General features: G+C 44.2%; 1 protein-coding gene across 1 annotated transcript in view; it reads left to right on the top strand.

The window, feature by feature from the left end:
* The first annotated feature begins 8 nt into the window (after positions 1 to 8).
* LOC125964844 (uncharacterized) overlaps positions 9 to 10,218 on the top strand; it is a 165,336-nt gene continuing 155,126 nt past the window's right edge. The window contains exon 1 of the mRNA XM_049711521.1: positions 9 to 241. The gene's annotated coding sequence lies outside the window, so the exon portion shown is untranslated. The remainder of the gene's footprint in view (positions 242 to 10,218) is intronic.

Here is a 10,218-nt window from a genome sequence, read left to right as displayed (position 1 = left end):
AGGTGACGTGACAATAGGTCTCAAATCCGCCTCCCCAAAGGCAAGGGGCTTGGGGTATCTATGGGATAAAGAATAAAGAAGCAGGGCAGTATGAGGCATAGGGAGCATGAGGAAAGGTGATTGGAAAAAGGTGTGCTCATCATTGTTCTGAGTTGGCGTAACTAGGCTACGGGGCTCAGCACATTCTCAGGCTGTAGTTTTCGGCCCTCTGATGGCAGGAGGTCAAAAGGCACTGGCCCAGGTGGAAGATCGGTGGTCCTCTCCAGTCTCAACCAGCTCAGCCTAACTAGACACAGCTGATTCCAAGTTCCTGGACAATACCCGGGGCAAACATCTTATTGCTTATGCTACATGCTATTTGGAGGACGTGCAAGTGTTCAAGCTACCTTGAGGAGTGAAGACAGGATTTGACTAATCCTTACACGTGGTTTCACCTCCAGATGAGCAGAAGAGGCCTGTAGGCTGAATCTGGCTCCTGGCACCTGGAATTGGAGGCAGATGGTTTAAAAACAGGCTCTCCCACCCTCTGTGTTATCTTAGGTAGACAGACTATTGAACCTTCCTGTGCCTGTTTCTCCACCAGCAGCATGGGGACACTCAGAGTCCCTCTCTTGGGGGCTGTTATGGGGGTTCAGTGAGATATAGATGCATGCACAGGCACACGGGAGACACCCAGTGTGTGTTAGCTTCCTGCTTACTTTTATTAGGAGACCAGTATTGTTAGAAGATTTCTGGTTTGGACAACAAATTAGATAGGTGGTCATTACTATAGTTTATGCGACAGCAATTCACATTACCATTTGCAAAAAAGCAGTTGGTTGTCCAGTGGGGATTATAAACATCCATTTACCATGAGCTACTGAACAGATACTTTACACAGTAACTACTTCAAGTACTATTTAAGATCAATTCTCTATGTTGTCTTAAGCAGTTGTTAACCCCCAATTTCGTGAATAGTACCAAGTAAGTCACTTGAACATCAGCTAGAGCAATCTATTTCACTTAGCAAGCCTAAAGTTATAGTTCAACAATTTTATTTACTGTTCTATGACAAAAATTACTCTCAACAGCTATGCCCTGGATAAGTAATCAGCTAAAGCTAGTTTGACTGACCAAATCTGATTTACTGAGTTAATAAGCCAGTTGATTTAGAAAGGTCTAACGTATATTTCTCATCCATTCAGCATTAAACTGTTTCCCATGCCTAAAATGTCTTTTTTCCCATTCGTACCTATCCAAATTCCTACTTCTGTGCCGTAGGGCTTGGCTGAACTACAACTGCCTTTAGTGACACTTTTCTCACCTGCACAATTGGAGATAATTTTAGTCTCCTCAAGACTCCCACGGGGTTACCTCTGTTGTGACACTTGACGATTTGGTGGCATATTATTTTATTTTATTTTATTTTATTTTAAATAGCCTTCCATTACTCCGTGCACATCAAACAGTAAATGCTTTCTCCTAGTAAAGGTGCATAACAATTTTCTGAACTCTTCTGCTCTGGGCAAGATTCATAAATACACCAGGCAAACATAGTGAAAGAGGAGACAGTACTTGTGTTATATTCAGTTGGGTCTTGATACCTAAGTGTGACTCTTAACCAAGGATTATGCAGTAATTAAGGACACAGGTTAAAGTTGTTTAGAGTGTGTCCTAAAGTCTCACTGGCAGAATTTAAATCTCTACTCTGGAAATTGTGGACCTGAGACAAATTACTTCCCTAAACTTCATTTCCTACATCTGAGGAAGATAATAGTATCTACCTTGCAGTAGACTGAATAGTACCATTGCCCCCAAATGTCCACCTTCTAATCCCCAGAACCTGTGAATGTCACCTTAAATGGCAGAAGGGACTTTGCCAATGGGATGAAAGTAAGGGTTTTGAGATGGGGAGATTCTTCTGGCCTACCTGGATGGACCCAGATGTAACCACTGGTGTTCTCGTAAGAGAGAGGCAGAGGGAGTTTTTACTCCAAAGAGAATGTGATGATGAAGTTGGGGTTGGATCGATGTGGCCAGAAGTCAAGGAATGCTGTCAAGGAAACAGATTCTCCCTTAGAGCCTCTAGAAGGTGGATGGACGGCCTTGTCAACTCCTGGTTCCAGCCCAGGGAAACTGGTTTTGGACCTCTGTCTTCCAGAACCATAAGAGAATGAGTGTGTTTTGTTTTACGCAAGCTCATTGGTAGTAATTTGTTACAGCAGCCATAGGGAACTAATGCGTACCTCATAGGAACTATTTCTCCAATTAAAATGTGTGACTGGAAACACACTTGGTGGCATGTCTGACACCCGGTAGGTATGCTACTGTGGGTAGTTCTTGGAAACTAAAGCCTTGGTTTTTGAGGAATCATCAAAACCAGTACAATGGTTGCCATGTTCCTCCTTGTTCATCCTGGTGACAAACCTGTAGAGAGAGCTCCATCCTTTCCCACAGGACACCCACCCCTAGTACTTACAGGGAAGAGGTTATGTCTCACTTCAGGCACCTTCCTCTTTTCCTTTCTACTTTTTTTTTTCATTAATCTTCATCCAACTGGCCTTTCTAAGTTAAAAAACAAACAAGACAAAACCATTTCTCAATGGATTCAGATACTACCCCAAGTTAATAATCCAACCATGTTCTTGTTCTTCCGGGTCTCATCACCAGAAATTTCTGAGCTGAAATCCTCTCTAGTTTCTAGGATCAGTCACTTTGTAATTTCTCCCTTCTCAAGTTCAGAGTCTTGTCAGTTTAGTCCCTTCCCTAACCACAACATCTATTAAGGTGACACAGCAAAGTGATGAAAGTCTCGACGGTCTGGTTTTCATCCTGGGTTTCTGCCCGCTACTTACTATGTGGCATTAGACAAGCTATTCAACCCCTCTGGGCCTCAGTTTCCCCCAAAAAAGGTGAATATTATGAACATTACCTACCTATAGGTTTGCCATTATGAGGATTAAGTGAGTTAATATTTGCTAAGCACTTAGAAGATTACTTGTTATAGTCTAAGCACTACAGTTGTGCTTGTTAATAATAATAAATGCAATTCCAAGCGTATAACTTACTCAACTTTCTGTCATAACTTTGAAGTGTTGGTCTATCTGTTGGCCAGCGTTGCAGGTAAATGAGTCGAGGCGTGGGCTGAGGCATTGCTACCAGTGAGTGGTGTGTTCCCAGAACTAGGAACAGCCGTGTGAAATAGGTAGCGGTTCTACGTGGAGACAGGGCAGACTGGAAAATAACAGCGCTGGGAAGGAGGTGTGGTGTCCATAGGTTTGGTGTCAGAGCTGCTGCCTGCTGAAGCACCGATGCCGGCCTAAGCCGTAAATGGGGGGGGGGCTGGGGAAAACAGGGGTAGAATAGAAAGGGAAAACAGGGGAAGAACGGAGAAAGATAGCCTAGGGAGGAGGTGTGGTGTCCATAGCTTCGGGGTCAGAGGTGCTGCCTGCTGCAGCACCGATGATACCCGAAGCCGTAAATGGGGTGCTGGGGAAAAGGGGGGCAGAATGGAAAGGGACAACAGGCGCAGAACGGAAAACGATAGCCTGGGAAGGAGGTGTGGTGTCCATAGCTTCGGGGTCAGAGGTGCTGCCTGCTGCAGCACCGATGACACCCGAAGCCGTAAATGGGGTGCTGGGGAAATGGGGGGCAGAATGGAAAGGGACAACAGGGGCAGAACGGAAAACGATAGCCTGGGAAGGAGGTGTGGTGTCCATAGCTTCGGGGTCAGAGGTGCTGCCTGCTGCAGCACCGATGACACCCGAAGCCATAAATGGGGTGCTGGGGAAAAGGGGGGCAGAATGGAAAGGAACAACAGGGGCAGAACGGAAAACGATAGCCTGGGAAGGAGGTGTGGTGTCCATAGCTTCGGGGTCAGAGGTGCTGCCTGCTGCAGCACCGATGACACCCGAAGCCGTAAATGGGGTGCTGGGGAAAAGGGGGGCAGAATGGAAAGGGACAACAGGGGCAGAACGGAAAACGATAGCCTGGGAAGGAGGTGTGGTGTCCATAGCTTCGGGGTCAGAGGTGCTGCCTGCTGCAGCACCGATGACACCCGAAGCCGTAAATGGGGTGCTGGGGAAAAGGGGGGCAGAATGGAAAGGGAGAACAGGGGCAGAACGGAAAATGATAGCCTGGGAAGGAGGTGTGGTGTCCATAGCTTTGGGGTGAGATGGGCTGCCTGCCTGATCTGAGAAAAGCGAGTGAAAGTGGGAGAGCTTCTCCCTAGCTGCTAACTCTTCTCAAGGTCTAGCACGCTCTGAACACTGGCCGGCTCAGCCTGGGTGTTGACATTGCATTGTACGTGTCACAGAGCAAGGGCGGGTCAGGGGGTGGTATGGGGGCCCCACACAAGCCCAGGCCCTGGAGAAACCCGGCCCGAGGGCAAAGAGCCCGACCCCTTCTGGGCTTTCTAGCGGCTGGGACTTGTCGCTGTGGGTGGCAGGTGTTTGGCACCGGATGGGTCACCATGCGGAGACTGTTGGGGACTGTGGAAGTCTTCTCCTCCAGAGCTCACCCTGCCTGGGCACCGGCTCTGCAGACCCCTCAGCCCTGGCTATGTATCGGCCAGCCCTTCCCCGCAACGGGGCCCAGAGGCCAGAGCATGCCCAGAGCTGAGTGGAGGAGGCACCCAGAGTTTGCCAGGCTGTGGCCCGCCACCTCCGTGGACCTCCCCAGCTTGTCCGCGAGCCCTGGAGACAGGAGCGCCTTCTCCAGGGCTGCTGAGCTGCCAGCATCACCATGAGCCAGGCGGTGAAGGTTTCTGAGCAGGGGATGCAGAGCCCTGACGCGACTGGATGCTGCACCCCACGATGTCCCTTCCTGGCAGGTAGGTTCTTTCTTCATTTGTTTTTCGAAATTTGGTAAAAGAACACTTAAACCTTCGACTGTTCTTCAGGGTATACAGATGGTAGTGGCTTAGCCGGGATTCGAAGCAAGCCTGTGTGATTCCAGAGCTCGTGCTCTGGACTCTGGTGCCTCCTTATCATATATGCTTCATGTGTTACTTTTAGCCCTAAGTGCCATACCTGTAATGAACACATACACTGCCCTGTAGGAGGTGTTCTTTTGTTCAACGCGTGAATTGGTCATCCACCACACTGGGTTCTAATCTCAGAAGCTAGGTCAGGGACCACCAGTTGTCAGCATAGCACCATCCCACATTTCTAATTGAGGCTTGCAGCCTAGATTTGTCCCTTTGGTCTAGTTTGAAGGATCCAGGTATGTAAAGCTTATATTCTAGATAAATCAGGGGCTCTCCTGAAAGGAATTCATCAATGAATTATTCTGTATGGATTAGAAGCCAGTTTCTCTGGCCTTCCTGGAGTATATCCAGTAAGGCATCTCATTCATGTCTAGAAAGCAAATATATCATTTATTGCAACTTCAGCATGGAGCGATGTATTGGTTTAAAATAAAGTACGATCAACACGATTTGGTCATTGTGAGTATGCCGGCTGGGTCCACTCTTTACTACACATATGTAACTCTAGAGCTTCTTACGCCCCATAGAGGAGACATACTCTTGTGTGTCTAGGACAAGGGAAACGTGTGTTGTTATTCAGGAGCTGGAAGCTACAGCATGACAGGAAAGAACTGAAAAATCCTGGTCTTGGTCTACACATCACTTTACCTTGTTCGAATCTTGTTTCTTTGGCTTGCTTCATTGGAGTGTTTTCTCTCTCCTGGGACTGACATTGTGTGTTATATATCAGGCATGTAACATGTAGAAGTTTCAGAACCAGTGAAACTTTGTATATTTTTGTTTAAAATCTATTTAAAATCACACTGGGCATAATTCATATATTCCAAAAGTAGTTTGACCCTCTGCTCATGAGATTCTTTTTATGGTATGTCAAAGCAAATTTGGACTTCCATCCCCAATAAACTTTGAGGTTGGAGGACACAAAAGCTTTTGCTCAGACCTAAATTCTGTCTGAAGAAAAAGGGTAACTATTATAAGCCCTTTCTAACCTCTCCAGGAGCAGAAATGATTTACAGCTATGGCATTGAACCATAATTTCTTGATCTCATTTGAGAAGAGCTCAGTGAGAAACCGTGTCTTGATTTTTGTTTGTTGGTTCCCTGTTTTCTTGTCTTGCTTACCAACAATCCACTGTAATCCATGAGTGAGTATGGCAGCAGGCTGAGTGTTCCCTGGAGCTCATTAAGTGAACGTTTTTTCCTAAAATGACTTTTGTCTCCTTGTTTTCAGCCCCTCTTCTTTCCTCTGTCCTTTACTATAACCAGGGCTCAGCAAAAGCTGCCTGGCTTTGTGCAGACCCTACTTAGGGTAGTCTTTTCTTCATTATTTTATTCATGGCCCCTCCATTTCATTGTTTGCCTTCTCGAAATGTGTTGAAATCTTTCTGTGGTTGATGACTTCCACAATGTCTTGGCTTTTATTGGTTGATTAATTTTGGTATTTCTGCAGTTTTATTTAAACATGGTTTCAGGAGGACCAGAAAGTAAATATATTTCCTAGTCTGCCATCTTGAGCTGAAAATCCCCGTGGATTTTAGCATCCAATGTTCCCATGGGCAAAAAACCCAACCTTGGCATTAATAGATGTACACTCAAGATTTCAGCTTTTCTTGAGCAATCACTAAGGATTTAATATGCGGTCACTTGTAATGGGAAAATAATAACTATCTCATGGCGTTGATTTGAGGATTAACTTAGATAATGGACAAGAAAATGCTTTGTAAGGTTTTAAAATCTATAAAAAATGTGTTTTGTTATTATTTGATTTGTTGCTATTTCACCTTTAGCTGACAGTTGTTTGTGACCTTGCTTATGTGAGAAAATGCCTTCTGGTTTATTGTTTTGAAAGCCAGATGATATTTTTCAATAGCTCAGTGGAAATGGCATCATTTGTGAAGTTGAAGGGTGAAGGCATAAATGTTTCTTGACATTTGAATCAACTATTGGTCTTCTGGGGCTTGTCCTTATTCTCCTGCAGTCTCTAATCAACATGGCATCCAGAGAGATCCTGTTAAAACATAAGTCAGATCATGTCACTCAAGTCTCTTCAATGGCTTCTTCACAGGAAAAGCAAAGTCCTCAAAGTGCCTCCACAGCCCTAGAAATCTGGGCCTCTGTTTCCTCTCTGACTGTTTCCTTCTCCTCTCCACTTTGCTCCCTCTGTTTTCCACACACTGACATCCTTTCTGCTCCTTGGATACTCCAAGCCCACTCTTGCCTCATTGCCTTTCCATCTGACTGTTCCCTCTGCTTGTACTATTCACTTCCCAGATATGCACCTTGCTCCCTCTCACAACCTTAGGTTCCCTCGTAAATTTTATCTTCCCCAGAAAGCCCTCAGTGATCACTTAGTTTCCGATCGCAGCCTCCTCCTACCAGCTAACAATCTCCATCCCCCTTCCCTGCTTGCTGTTTTTCTCCAGCACTTACCTGATATACTAGTTATTCTACCCATTTGTTCAATTTTTATTTACGTATTTACACTTACGATTTTATATTTGCTTCTTTACTTTTGTCTCTCCCCTCAGCTCGAGAGAGGCTATATTCATCTGTGTTAATCACTGCTGTGTTTCCTGAACATGCCTAGAAAACATCCTGAAGAAGGGTGCCTGAAATTTGGTAAGGGATCCATCAATTTTCTTGGCTGAATGAAGAAATATGTTCATAAATTACTGAACAAATCTCTGGGGTTTCTGAATTAAGGACTAATGGGAAGAGGAAGGCAAATGGTTGGGACAGGGTACTGCAAGAAGTAGTATTTGGAGTACTCTGATAGCTATCCTAATAGATAACATTTTGTTCATTTAAATAGTTTGAACGAGAGAGCCGGGAACTAGGGACACACAGCATCGAGGTTTTATAATGCATTCCGTAGAGTTCTTTTCAAGTGTGTTCAAATATCATTGAAAATATATGCATGCATATAAACCTCTGTTACTTGATTTAGTGCTTTACAAGAGCCCCTCAAGGAAGGGGTAGTAGCAACTCTCAGTATCCTTCCTTTACGATGAGCTTACTTTATTCAAAATTACATCATAATTTATTTGTAACTGTGAAACTAGACTTAGTTATTTAGTAGACCCCCCCCAGAAACCTATGACGTTAATAACACCAACAAAAATGTGTTCAGTTTCCAGTGACACACACACTACAGACTCAATTATGTGTCATCCATTTTAATGAAGGGAAGAAGTGATTTAACAGACACAGAGCAAACAGAATATGAAGTTTTGTCCTCCATTAATATTAGTAATGGATAAAGTGGGCTCCAACGCCTTCAAGGTAGCTTGAGACCCATCATCTCTGTGTCATGGGCAGGGGGATGCTCGGCCAGGATGTCTTTCTCTGTCATTGAGAAAAATTTCCATAATATATGATGATACTTACTGAAACAGATATGGGGCATTTGGGTAATTAGGAATCCGTTAGCATATTTTTCCGGAAGCCTTGACTACAAAACGAAGATAGTAGATTTGGGCACTTCCAGCTATGCAGAAGTTGTTTGGGTATTCATCTTTATGCCGAATGAAGTAAGCTTATTTCATCTCTGCAGCTTCCCATATACCATTTTCCCACCTCTGTTTTGTGTTTGGAAAGACTTTTAGAAATGAAAAGTCAAGTTAAAAAGTGAGTGACGGGCTTCCCTGGTGGCTCAGTGGTTGAGAGTCCGCCTGCCGATGCAGGGGACACGGGTTCGTGCCCCGGTCCGGGAAGATCCCACATGTCGCGGAGCGGCTAGGCCCGTGAGCCATGGCCGCTGAGCCTGCGCGTCCGGAGCCTGTGCTCCGCAACGGGAGAGGCCACAGCAGTGAGAGGCCCGTGTACTGCAAAAAAAAGAAAAGAAAGTGAGTGACAACTTAAATGATATATGGACTATTTTGCTGACTTACAAGAGCATGCAGAATTAAATATGACCCAGTTGAAATGTTAATTTTATTTTAATGTGTATATTGGGGTGGAGTCTTAAAGGTGCCAGAAAACAAGCATTCACCCGTCCTGTTTGGAACTGCAGCACACAGGCACCTTCAGTTACCAGTTCTGTTCATTCCACAGAATCGTCTTGGGAAAACATAACTGTTTTTTATGTACCTGGTATATATCCTAATTAGTTTGAAGAATTTCCCAAATACCTGTTAATATGTAGTTCTCCAATTCCAATCTTGCCACGTCCTGTACCAGTGACACAGCACATAGGAGTTTTATTTCTCTTTCTTTCTCTGGGTTGCTGAGAACCCAACGAAAGAACAATGGAATGGCATCAAAGAGATCAGGGTTCTTGACTCAGATTTGCCATAAAATAATAGTGTCCTCTTGGGAAAATTATAGTTATTCTAGGCCCCTTTCCTTTTCTTTACTTTGACAGAGCTGCACTACATGACCCCAAGTAACACTGCGCTCTTTGCAGTAGTAGCTTAGACGTTATTGGTTTTCTGAAACAAATGAAGACAGTGACACAGGAAACTGTGCAACATCTCTGTGACTATGTTTTCTTAGAGTTGCCTCCATTTTACAGATGATAAGATGGCTGAGCACAGAAGTAGGTGTTTTGACCAGAGGTTCCAGAGTAGATGGAACTGAACCACAAGTTTCCTTCATTCCTGAAGCTCACTTAGCCAAAACATAGGCTTCTGAATATTAAGCTGTAAAGCATATTATCAGTATGCTTTAAAAGAAGAGGTTCTTCTAGGATTTCTAATTACTAGCAGGCGGTTTTGAAATTCTTAGAAGACCATCTAATTTTGTGAGATTTACAGCTCTATTTTCCTGTCAAGCAAGTTGTATTAGTGCCAGACAATCACCTGAGCTTCTGGATGCTTCTCTGAACCTCTTGACTTTTTCTTCTTGCTATCTGAAATTCATGCCAGATAAGCCTTTTTGTAGAGAGCATGTACAGACTTGTCTATTTTCATATAAGAAAGCGATGCAGTGAGCCAGGTCGGGGGTTAAGCCCTCATTCTCAGAGTGGTGTTGAGCTCCTGGTGAAATATTATCATCATTTCCTCAGAATAGAAAAGCAGTTATCTCAAGTTTTTAATGCCATTAACTATTTATACATTTATGTATAATACATATATTTATTGTACCTACGAGGTGTGCTCTCTTTGGGAAGTACACAGCTATTTGAGACGTAAGTTGTTCGTTTGTTTGTTTTCCCACAAATACTGTGACCCTTTGAGCAGGAAGGTCTATGTTTTACTAACATCTAGAACAAGCAGCTAACACGGTGTCCAAGATGTAGTCAATAAATATGAA

Source organism: Orcinus orca, chromosome 6, assembly GCF_937001465.1.
Source record: "Orcinus orca chromosome 6, mOrcOrc1.1, whole genome shotgun sequence".
Taxonomy (NCBI): domain Eukaryota; kingdom Metazoa; phylum Chordata; class Mammalia; order Artiodactyla; family Delphinidae; genus Orcinus; species Orcinus orca.
The sequence above is the reverse complement of the archived record's forward strand: the minus strand, read 5'-3'. Positions and strand labels throughout refer to the sequence as shown.